The sequence below is a fragment of the Thermobia domestica genome, chromosome 4, assembly GCF_964235325.1.
Source record: "Thermobia domestica chromosome 4, izTheDome1.hap1.1, whole genome shotgun sequence".
In the NCBI taxonomy this organism is placed as follows: Eukaryota; Metazoa; Arthropoda; class Insecta; order Zygentoma; family Lepismatidae; genus Thermobia; species Thermobia domestica.
Window position 1 is genome coordinate 168,773,293 of NC_137457.1, and position 12,445 is coordinate 168,785,737.

Consider the following 12,445-nt stretch of genomic DNA (forward strand, 5'->3'; position numbering starts at 1 on the left):
TGGTTGGAGAATCAGTGGCAGCAGTGCCGAAAAATATAGTGGTATAGAAGGGCACTGTGTCCAGTATCACAAGGGTACACACAATTCATGGGCAAACGGCGTCTGCAAGGCACACAGTGGTCAAAAGGCAATCCTGTCTGATAGGGACCGGAGGGCATTAAGACTTATTGTAGCAGCTAAAAGGAAGACCACTGCAATGCAAATTACGTCTGAACTCAATTCCGGCCTATAGAGCCCGGTTTCGTCGAAAACAGTGCGACGGGAACTTCATAAAATGAAAATTCATGCATGGCGTCTATCGCTAAACCCCTGATAACAGCAGAAAATGCGAAGAGGCAATGCAAGCACCACAAGGCGTGGAATTTTGAGCAGTGGAAACACGTAATGTGGTTCGATGAATCGACCTTGATCATGTTTACAACAACCGGTCGTGTGTACGTATGGAGAACACCGTTTCATACCTAATACACACTGTCTGCTCCAAACTGTAAAGCATGGGGTGGTTCTGTTAGAGTATGTGCAGTGATATCGTGGTTTTCTGCAGGTCCTATCATAGCGTTGCATGCAATGATGAATGCTAAAGCGTATGAGACCATTTTGGGGGTCCAGGTTCAACTCATTGTTCCCTGATATTGATGGCGTTTACCAAGATGGGTTGGCTCCCTCTCACGGTGCAAAAACAGTGTAATCATGGTTTGAGGAGCATAACCAGGATCTATCACAGCTCGCCTGGGTCCCACAATCACCAGATCTAAACATCCTTGAACCATTGTGGTTTGAGTTGGAAAGGCGTGTTCCCTCTTATTACCCTCCACCAGCATCGCTTAAGGAACTGGAGCATATTTTGGAGGAACAATGATACCAAATTCCACAGCCCACGATTCAGGGTCTGTATGCAAGCATTCCACGTCGGATTCAAGGTGATTTTTTTACGCAAATGGATGCCCCACACAATACTAGGTATGATTTTCACACTTTTACCCCTATACATACATATCTATCTATATATCTATATCTATATCTATCTATCTATCTATCTATCTATATATGTATATATATATATATATATATATATATATATATATATATATATATATATATATATATATATAGTAGCGAATGAGTTTTCGTAGAGGCAACCAACACCTCCTTTATTCGTCTCGTCTAGGTGTTCATCCTTCAAGTAGTGAGTATTTTTCTTTTTTGTGAAGTTTTTGCTGTGCTTTATAGTTTACAGCAAGTGACCATACGATTTGATTTTCGTGTTGTCTCCCCATTTTTGTTGAATGTACTGCAAGATTACGACAGAATAAGATGGCCAATATTAAGGTTAGTCGAATTAGTTCCACAAGATGAGCTCTTAGCATCAAACTCGATTTTCCACGTAAATTTTATTTCAAATTTATCACGCAACAGCTGTGTGAACAGAATATTAATTATCTTGACAATAAAGTGACGTATGTAGATGGCGACGGCACTTTCATCCTTCTGCTTGACTCGGCTTCTCATGCTATAAATTTTTACATATAAACGCGGTACCTATGGAAATTACTTATACCCAAGTGAAACAGGTGCTTTAAATTTTCGGTGGCATTCTTAGCTTTGGTAACGAAATTTATACTGACTGTCATTACTATAAAGTACGTACTACACGATAATTGTGCAAATGATTATTAAAAATAATATTCCTTCCAATATTACTATTAATTCTTTTCGCTGAAGGTTGACGAACCCCGAACACACAAAAACTTTTGAAAGTGTGACAGCGACAAGCATATAGTGTAGCAGGGTAATTGCCTGACAGCTAGCGGCCGTTAAACTCATCGGCCCAGTGATCCTTCTGGAAATTCTACTTCGGATAACCGAATTGGTGGACCTATACTGCGATTTAAGGATGAGCCTGGTATTCATAACTATAGTGTTTTCCCGGTGTTGCCGATTAAGACTTGTCCCGCTCCTAATACCAAGCCGACAACTCTGGATGACACTGGACCGAAATTCCCCTGCGAGGCAGTTTCTGTGTTCCGACCCAGTGATGCATCCTCACAGGTCCCTCTTTCTGAAGATGGTAGGGCTTGCCAGTTTCTTTTTGAGGTAAACCCAGAAAAAAATAAGGTAGGTGACATATCTGATACGCCCGTGTGTCGTGGACCCCAGCCACTAACATCCTATAATCAGACAATACTCAGCCAGAACACGTTGTTAGTGATCACCCAGACTCAGTGCCTCCGTTCTCCGATGTGCCCGACTCGACTTGTAGCTGTCCGTAGATTATGGATACTTCATGTGTTGATTTGATTAATGAACCCCCTATTAGTGAACAAATTAAAAAGAAAAACGTTGCAGCCCCGAGATTAATACGGACAAAGCTCTGAGACTGACCGAGAAGACCTATCATTGTCCGTCTAGCAGAGAAACCTGAACTAGATTAAGAGAAATATCTCAAATATAAGATACTGCTTGCCCTAACGATGGGCAACTATTCCACGAGACTTTGGACACCACCGCTACAAAGTGAAAATCCTTAGTGGTCTGTTTAGGACTTTTGTGTCGTTTATAATGCGTGTTTTTGCTTCTTTCCTTGCGCCTTCTGTGTTTTTGGTGTTCTGCAACCAGCTCCGCACTTTTCATAGCAGCCCCTTTAAAATAGCAACGGTAAATTTTAATGGTCTCCCATCTCCTACCAAGCAAAGTGCAGTTTTGGGTTTTAGTAAATGCTACTATCTTGACATGCTGTTTGCCCAGGAAGTGACCGTAACCCAACTTCAAGGACTTTACCAGCACACCTTTTATTCCTCAACGTATTAAACGTTTAACGATATAGGTGCTGCTCTTACATTTCGGAACGATTTTAACTTTGAACAGCTATACATGGATCCCAACGCCAGGATTATTACTCGAAATGTGGATAATGTTCGATTTTGCGCCTGATAAACACCAGCGGGTAGACACAGAGGGCGTAACGTCATAATTTCTTTAATTCCGAATTAGCCTCAGCCTTACATGACAATTCTCTTATGATTATATGGGGTGGAGTTCATAACAGTATAGTATCCGCTAGAGATACCACTTCTACTTCGAACTTCTGTCCTACTTTATTACAGGTGATTAACTAATTTAATTTATGTGATGTCTGGGGTCTTTTCATCCCCACAATCCTGGGCATACGTATTTCTACACCACTGGATCTTCACGCCTTGATTCTTTATACATCTACCAGTTTTTACTTCCAATTGTGCAATATATTGAAATTATCCCAGTCCTTTTTCGGATCACATGGAGCTAGTGATGACTATCAAGTTAGCGCTTCAAAAGCTTCTGAAACATAATCGCTTATGGCATTTAAATACCGGCATTCTTTCTGAGCCAGAATTCCAGCAGCTGCTACGCCAGCACTGAAGATAAATAAATTAGCAATATTTGAGGAGGGTGAATATTATCCAGTGGTGGAAACAAAAGGCCAAACCAGCTTTGAAAAAATCTCTAAAGAATACAGCAGTGATCGGCCACAACGATATCAGGAACAATATAATTACTACTCTCAGCTTCTACACGACTATCATGTGGCATTCCCTAAGTGTTCCTGTGCTTCCACATATTAACCGGTAAAGGATTTTTTAACATTACACCGCCAAAGACTCCATGGTATTACTGTTCGCAGTAAAATCTCATCAGTGTCTCCCACAGAGCCTCCAAGTCTTGTACATATCAGTGCTGAATGTCGCAGAGGCAAGCAACAGATGATAAAAAATGTATTGGATGACAAAGGTGTTTTATGTGAAGGAACTAATATTATTCCATACTTGTGCAATATTATGAGAATCTATATAGCAACCATGATGTTTCGTATAATGATGACGGTGTTTTCGATTGCATGCGGTTGAAATCCAAGCAGCGCTTGATGCTCCCTTTTCTAAAGCAGAAACTCAGCATGCTCTCCACCATGCAAAAAGAATAAATCCATTGGCATTGACTCCCTACCTTACGAATTTTACCAATCATTTCCAGATTTCTCATTCCTTTTCCTACTGAACTTTTTAAAGCCTTTCGATCTACTTATCAACTCGGCAAAACATTACTGCACAGTATTCTAGTGATCATTCTTAAGCAGGCCAAGAGCACGCGAATCAATCATTTTCGACCTATTAGTCTTGCCTGTTGTGATTATAATCTTGGCGCCAAAGTTTCAGCAGCCCGGTTACGTAATAGTTTAAGTTCCATTCTGTTACAGGAAAAACTTGGCACGATATGCAGCATCCAATCGACCTTGCTTTAGCGAATGCTAGGGACACGATAGCATTTTTTGAAAGTCGTCCGAATTTAAATGCCACTCTTCTGAGTACTGATTTTCTGAAGCGTTCGATAAACTAAACTATCCGTACTTATTTACAGTTCTCAGATGCTCATTTTCGTCCAATATATTTAAATAAGCTTACATTGTTAGACGCTCAGCGTGCTGCCCAAATTAAACTGAATGGAGCCTTAACGAGGGCCTTTCCAATTAACCGGGGTGCGCTTTACCCCCATGCTTTACAGCATTCCTGTTATGCCCATTCTGCATAAGACCCGGACTGAAATGACGGGACTCTGTGTCCTTCCAACTACTATTAAACTTCAGTTTTACATAGATGACATATGCTTTTTCTTTCATTCACAACGGGATTTAGATACTATTCTCAATAATCTGCAAACATTTTGTCAGATAGCCGGTGAGGAATTACATCCCAAGAAAGCTAAACTATTATGTTTGAATAATACGTTTTCTTGTTTTTTCTGTTCCCCTTTCCTGTAGTTTACGTTCATAATTCTTAGCATTATTTGGTATAACAGTATAAAAGCAGCATATGTGGCCGTTGTTTCTTAGGTTGTTAGCTTGCTTTATAAACACAAAACGCGAAATCTTACATGACATGAGAGAGCGACCTTCTTAAACATGTTTGCTTGTACTTTATTGTACTATACTATACATATATTTCTGTACCACACACCAGTACACTTAACAAATATCTTTTTGCCTTTTTGTGGTATCAAACAACATTACAAGTTAATTATAGAACTGTGTGTACCAGTACGCAAGTAGGAGGGTTAGGTATTAAAGACGTGGCTCTTCAAGGTCGTTGTATCTTATTAAACCGCACGTGCGAACTCTTAGCTTATTTTTCTGAGTCTTTCTGTGCTTGCCATACCATGCGATGTCTTAAGACCCGTGACTCTCAGTGCACCTATTTCTATACAGAGCTGGGCTCAACTTTATCATTACCTCAGCACCGTCATTTTAGACATCGCAGATGCTCTTACTAGTGTCAAGCAAATGTATACTTATTATGGAAATGTCCTCTACATTCCCCTAAATGTGTCACATGACACCCAAATTGCTCTTGGGCGCTAATTTAGCATAATATTAATTCTTTTACCACATTTAATGGGAAAGTTATAGTATAGTTTAGTACATATAATTATTACTAACCATAGAACATGGAAAAGAGGTTTAGTACCTGGTGCTCAATGTATCTGATGTCAACAACTTGGTACAATTACCCATCGCTTGCAAACCTGTCCTTACAGCCAGTCTATGTGGCGTAGTTATACAAACATTGTCGCACGCATACTCCATGTTGATCCACAGTATGTTAATAGTGTGCCGTTCTTCTTTTTGCTACATTTTAAATATTTTCCACGTTCTGAACACAATACTATAGTGTGGTTATCTATTGACACAGCGTGTGTATTACTTAGAAAAAATGAGCTGACGTCACAAGCAATGTACATTTATAAATTACAATGCTCCTTTGAAACAATGCCTCCAGATCACCGCTTACGTCATTTTGCTCACTACCCGACTGCTTTTTGCTAGTTTTTCTGTTGTACCCTTTGTGTTTTGTTATTCTCTCTGTATTATGAATATTACATATATGTGTGTTTTTTGTGCTTTAAAAATGACTGTTAATAATGTGGTTAGCGCATTGAAATTTAATTTGGTAGACCCGGGTTCGAATGCCAGATGTGATGAAACTTTTTCAAGTGTTTCTGTTTCAATTTTAATTTCAATGCATCTGTTTACGCATCTCACAACTACAAATGACCTTGACTAAAGGTAATGGAATTATAACAGTTAGAGGTCCATATACTTATGAAAGTGACAGTACACACGTAAAAGGAAAATTTGGCGAGATCATGAGCAGCATCGACGTTTGTATCGGGAATTCCACGAGGATCGTGGTAGTTCAGCTTTAGCGCGTTTACTTCTAGTGCCTTGGGTCCATAGTTCAATCCAGGATTGCGACAATTGGCCTTTGTGGTAAAAAAAACACTGTGTAGCTCTGTTTTATCAGTTATCTTCTGATACGTTCCACCTGCCATTGCACTAACTGTATTATCATATTCTCACCTCTAATTCCATTTTCAATATCATATTTTCTTTTGTCATAAAAACCTCAAAGTCGAACACTAAAGTAAGGATTCCAATTTTCTATCTCTGATGCAGCGAACGGAAATATTTCGTTCTAATCTGCACAAAGTATTTTGAGCGAAATGAAATTTTTCAGTCTACTAGAAAGCACACTTCGCGAGAGAGGGAATCGAGCCAGAGGTCCCAACATACCACAGGAGCAACCTCTAGTCTGTCAGCAAAGAAATTTTGGAATAGCTAATTGCAAACCTGTAATGCTGTTTACTCTCTCGATAAATGTCTTTTGCACGGTTCATTATACACTAGATTTTAAACCCTGCTTTGTATGACGCATTCTACTGTTACTACGTAATGCACTTACGGAAATTTCGCATTAAATTTCGTTTATATTTTACGTACATTTTGGTACACACTGCATTGTCTTACTGCATACGATGTACAGAATGTACTGTACTATGGAAAAGTAGGAGGAAACAACGTTCTTTGAAAATACATACTAAGTATTATATATTCTTTCATCTTGAAATGTCTTGAAAAGGAAGATTTCTGGTCCCGCTAGCCAATATGTACCGCAAGACATCTTTCTTTCTTGTCTGTAGCATTCTTACATACAAGACGTATGCGACTTACGACGAAGTAGGAGAAGTTTATGTGCAATTATATTACGATAATGGTCTATCATCTATCCTTTTAATCTAATACATCCATCTAACTGATATAGATCACTCCAGTACACTGTGTACATAATGTCCTGCTGCACAAAGTATTCGTACTGGTTGGCAGAAGATATAAGACAACAAGGATACTACATACATAGTTGTCTTAATTACCGGCCATACTTAAGCTACACGGAGTACATTCTGGCATGATTAAGAAATTCACTTAATGACGTCACTCAATGACCGCAGAACGACATAATAATCAGGAGGTAATACTCCGGCCAGGCAGGAGTTAAACACAGTTTTACAAAATACAATGTTGGTAATGTTGCCCTCTTCAGAAGTACCATTACTCTTGTTTTCTACGTATTTAAGGATGCGATCTATTGATTTAAGGAGTGTTCGTCTTAAAACTAGATTTTTTTCTGTTTATTTGTAAAATGATAGGGATTATTCTACGAAAGGAAGAGAATTAAAAATAATCATATGCTCTTGACATATTAGGGTGTTGAGAGTGTTTCATTTTTCAAAGACGTTATTTTCATATGACCTTCATTAGGCCCCCTGTCTCAATAAAGTAAGACATGTAAATGACAAATTAAAAAAAGAACTTAATATTGCACATATTTATCACTTTTATCTCAAACTAGTGGAATTTCTAATGTTGCATTGTTTTGTACTAATGATCTTCTTTTGTATTTTTGGTTGGTTCCCTTCAAAGGAACTAGTAATGTTAGTTCATATTACCATCATAACGAAATGAAAGATACACTTTCGGATATAGCTAAATCTGCCAGTACTATACTACGGGACGTGTCGCGGAAAGCAGATATCTCTGTTAAATAAGAGTAGGATATCCGTGCTGCTATATACAAATTATACAATGAATACCAGGCTCAGGGTACTGAGAAACACAAATAGCATACACGACTAGCATATCGCAAAGAAGAGAAATAATTTTTTACGTTATAAAAAATAGTACCAGTTCGTCATTCAGTGGAGTATATTTCAAAGTTCTCAGTAACAATAAGTATAAAGAACTAACAATAAGTATACGAAATGGGAATCATATGAATAATATGAGAGGAAACACAATAAATCTAACTGTGAAATTAAGAAAACAGTTATACTGAAAGAGAAAGTCGCATCTTTACCATCATCAGTACTTATTACCAAAGTTTCGACATCAGTAACAAAATAAAAAAATAGATTAAGACAAAACCCTATTGATGAAACACTCACGTCCACTTCGGATCGATAGTAGCTCTTTGTTAGACAAGGAAGTACTTGATTTATCTCAATAGTAAAGACTTTCGATCACGTAATAAACATACAAGTAATTAATCCCTATCTAATTAAATAACAATGCAAAATAGTATGTTTTGATTAATTGTACAAACGGAGCAAATATCCACCCCTCCTGAAAAAAATGAAATGAATTTTTTAAGTTTTACGTCCCACGATGTGCCGGTTAGGCTAAAAGAGACGGTGATGATGAGAAATGAATGAAATGGTGGAATGAAGAAAGCGGGATAGAACGGGAAAACCCAGAGAAAACCCGCTGGGTTCCTTATTCGGGTTATTTTACTTTACCGGGTTACTGGTTTTACATTTTCGTTACAAAGCGACCCACCCTAATATAGATATTTGTGTGTGTGTGTGTTTCTGTGTATGTGGTTTGTAAATTATTCTGCAAAGATTTGTGGAACGTTCAACTAGTATAGTTGGTTTGAGAGACGTCCGATGGGAGTAAAATTCAAATATTATTTAAAAACTACACAATAGTTTATTTGAGTGATGTTAAGGCTGAAAATTGAAGTCAAGAGTAAGGAAGAAGAAAGTAACAAAAATAGTAACTATTGCTGTGGTCACCGCTTGATGATTGAAAAATGAGTAAAACCCACGGGTCTCGTGATAATACAAATATTAATGACAAAACGCTACCATCATGGCGATGAAATAGATGTAATGATTGTATTAAGGAGTAATAGATGATGATATTAGTAACATTACATGAGAACAGAAAAGGCAAGTTGAATGGCATAGTTATGTCAGACTTTAATGGAGTAGTCGGAACCTCCTGTAAGATGGCGGGGCCATTTCTAGCAGTTAGAAGAAACTAACAGATCTAAATGTTTCTCGCTTCTGGTAGGCAATATGATATAGAAGTGACGGACACGTGGTTTCAGAAAAAAACTACTCGTGGAAAAGCCCAGAAAATAAGAGATGCTACTACTTCAATTGCCTTCTTCATACCAAACATTTCAGGAATTGTACGAGATATGATTCACATCAGAACCTAATAGCGGAGCATGTAAAATCATGATTACAACAACTCAAGAAATATTGGAAGAAATGAGAAAATGAACCTCAGAGGGACTAGGAAATGAACACTAATATGAAATGAGAGATTGAACAAAAATCTATGAAATTTTAGTACGTAAATGATGCATAAAATCTTTTGTGACAAATAGACAAATTCTACTTGACACACTCCACAATAACATCAAAAATATGAAAATAGCACCGAGAAACAAGAAATAAATGAATCGATTCTTAAGAATTTAGAGGGACAGAAAAATTCGATAGGAATGGTCATAGGAGGCGAAGAAAGGTAACAATCAAGTGAGAAGATGGAAAAAGCCAAAGAAAATTGCGTGCAACAACATATGATGACATAAGTGTACTTCAAAAGGGCAGTAGATATGATCTAATACATTATAAAGCAGAATAATCAGTAGGGATAGTTGACAAATGTATGCGCACATTTGGAATCTAAGATTCTAAAATTAATGGGACCACTGACTTTCATATAATATTTGGAATTTGTGAAAATGAGGTGTACTACCAAGAAAAGTGACTCAGAATTTTGAAATACGAAGTGACACAAGACCTTAAGACATGGAAGAAAGAAAGCCACTGAAGACTACGACATATCTTTAGATGTGTTCAAGGGATTAGAAAACAATGCAATGAGAGTACTGACTTCACTTATGACGAAGGATTTGTTTTATATTACAATGATTGTATTACACATGAAAATGCAAGCGAAAAGTGAAGCGATGACACAACCATTAGCCTTATACCCCAAACTGGAAATTTTACTCCGCACCTAACTAAAAGGCAGCAAAATGTAAGATAGAAGATATCTTACATGAAGATTAATTTCTATTCTGGATATTAAAAGATCAGTTATGCTGTGACCTTGATGAGAATTTTCTCAGAGTTTGTTGACGTAAATGAAGAGGTGTGTTTTGCTTTGCTGTCTTTCAAAAAGCTTTTGGCCCGGTCAATTCGACTTCACTTTAGAAAATACTTAAATGAGTTTAGGTCAACTCTAGAGACCAACGACTCATTTGCTATCTCTACATAGGTCAACGAGTAAAGATAAGCTTTAGTGAAACATAAATCAATAATGGGAGATTGGAAGATGTGTCAGAATGGCTGTGATATTTCCTTTCAATTATTGAAAATTTGTATTAAATGTTTAATGAATGAAGCATTAATGAATAATGGGAATTTCAAGATTGGAGAGCAGATCACTAACAAGATTAGATGTGCAGATTATGTGGCTATTATGTTGCTTGTAGACATAGGTCTTCGGTCAAACAAAGCTTCAACAAGACTTACGTTCAAGACCATTCGAGAGTATTTGATAGAAAAGAACTCAACACTGACGTAAAAATTGTCTTGAATTCAATAGTTCCGTATCAGAGATTTCGTTTTGGTCAAGTTCTAAACAATCCAAATACAGATCATTCAATAGCCAATCAGATTCCATTTCGAGTGTAGAAAAATACAAAAGAACTATGGTGGCGTAGTGGGAGAGAGCGAAAATATTTGAAATAATATATTTTTATTACTCTTTCCCATAATTATCAAATATTCAAAGTATGTATTCTAATATGTACAAATTTAAATATCTCCGCTGGAAGATATTGTTAGAATTTTTGTTTATTATATACACAATGTATGAATTTACAGCCCTGTCATGCCCATAACTTCTGTTAAATTTGGAAGCAATGATAAGTATATATATTTATTTGAGAATCAGAAAGATGAGTCAGTCAAATTGTATATATATATATATATATATATATATATATATATATATATATATATATATAGAGAGAGAGAGAGAGAGAGAGAGAGATACATAGATATACACATAATGTTTCTAGTTTTAGTAAGAAGTTTGGAACTGTTCTTAATCTGGGATATTAGCAAATAATTGCGTAAAGATTGACATCACCGTAAACTAAGGTAATCTGGGAATCATTATGTGTTATCCTATTATAATATTTGCAACTTTTTATCACGAAACTCGCACGTAGTATTTCAGAAGTTATTTAATAAGGTTGGAGTTGCTGTCATGTGTGTAGATTAATTTTACGAGAACTTTGCCGTAAGGCACAAATGCGCTTTAAGTCACAAATACGAAAGTCCATAAAGACTAAAATCATGAATTCTATTTAACAATGTCATTGACGAAGCGTATAATTGGGTCCGCGTGGGGGGATGTCTGTAGTGAGCAATCGCGTCATCGACGGAGGTTATAATGAAAGAAACATTAGAATTTAAATAATGCGTAAATATGAATAGTGTAAGAACCCCTTGACATCGTTTTGACACACTTGAATTATAGGCCTTTTATTGATTTGATAGTAGTAAGATTAATCTTCTGAACGTAAATGCTCGTTTCTTTTTATAGAAGTTTGTTCCCACAGTGAAAATTATTATCCCAGAGAATCCTCTTTCATACGCACTCACACATTTTAAGAGTAAAATTACTAATTGTTTGACGGGATGTTCTTTACCAGTATCAAATATCGGATTGGTTCGTGAAAAAAGTCTGATGCAGATATGGCGGTAAGTCCAGCAGGTCAAAATTATTATTGCTTCGTTTGGTTTCCTGTGTTTTCACCATTTCAATTAAACAATCGTAGATATAATATAAATAACATCAAAAACAAAGAATATGAACATTAGAATTTGTAGAAAGCTAACTGTAGGACAGGGAACGATTTTATATATATGTAACAGTTTACCTTTTAACTTAACCTAACTTAACTAGCATTTAATGTAAAAGTTGCAAACTCTCTGGGGAAAATTCAATGTCATTGCTACAAAATCAATTCGCCTGTATTCTAAATGGCACACATACTATAATATATTAAATTCCAAATACCTGTCAATAACTAGGAAATAAATGCTAATGTTGTAGCTATTCATGCTTAGGTATAAACTAAATCAGCACAATTTCCATTTCAATTCTTTCCATAGTTTGGTCACTTGTTTCGGATTGTCAACTATTAACAAGTATATAGAAGATAGTTCAAAAGGTCAGTGATCGTGCAAAAATTGTTTCAAGTTCATT

At 36.6% G+C, this 12,445-nt stretch overlaps 1 long non-coding RNA gene across 1 annotated transcript in view; it reads right to left on the reverse strand.

The window, feature by feature from the left end:
• The window catches only part of LOC145683394 (uncharacterized), a 522,616-nt gene that overhangs the window by 177,146 nt on the left and 333,025 nt on the right, over window positions 1–12,445 (reverse strand). The window lies entirely within an intron of this gene.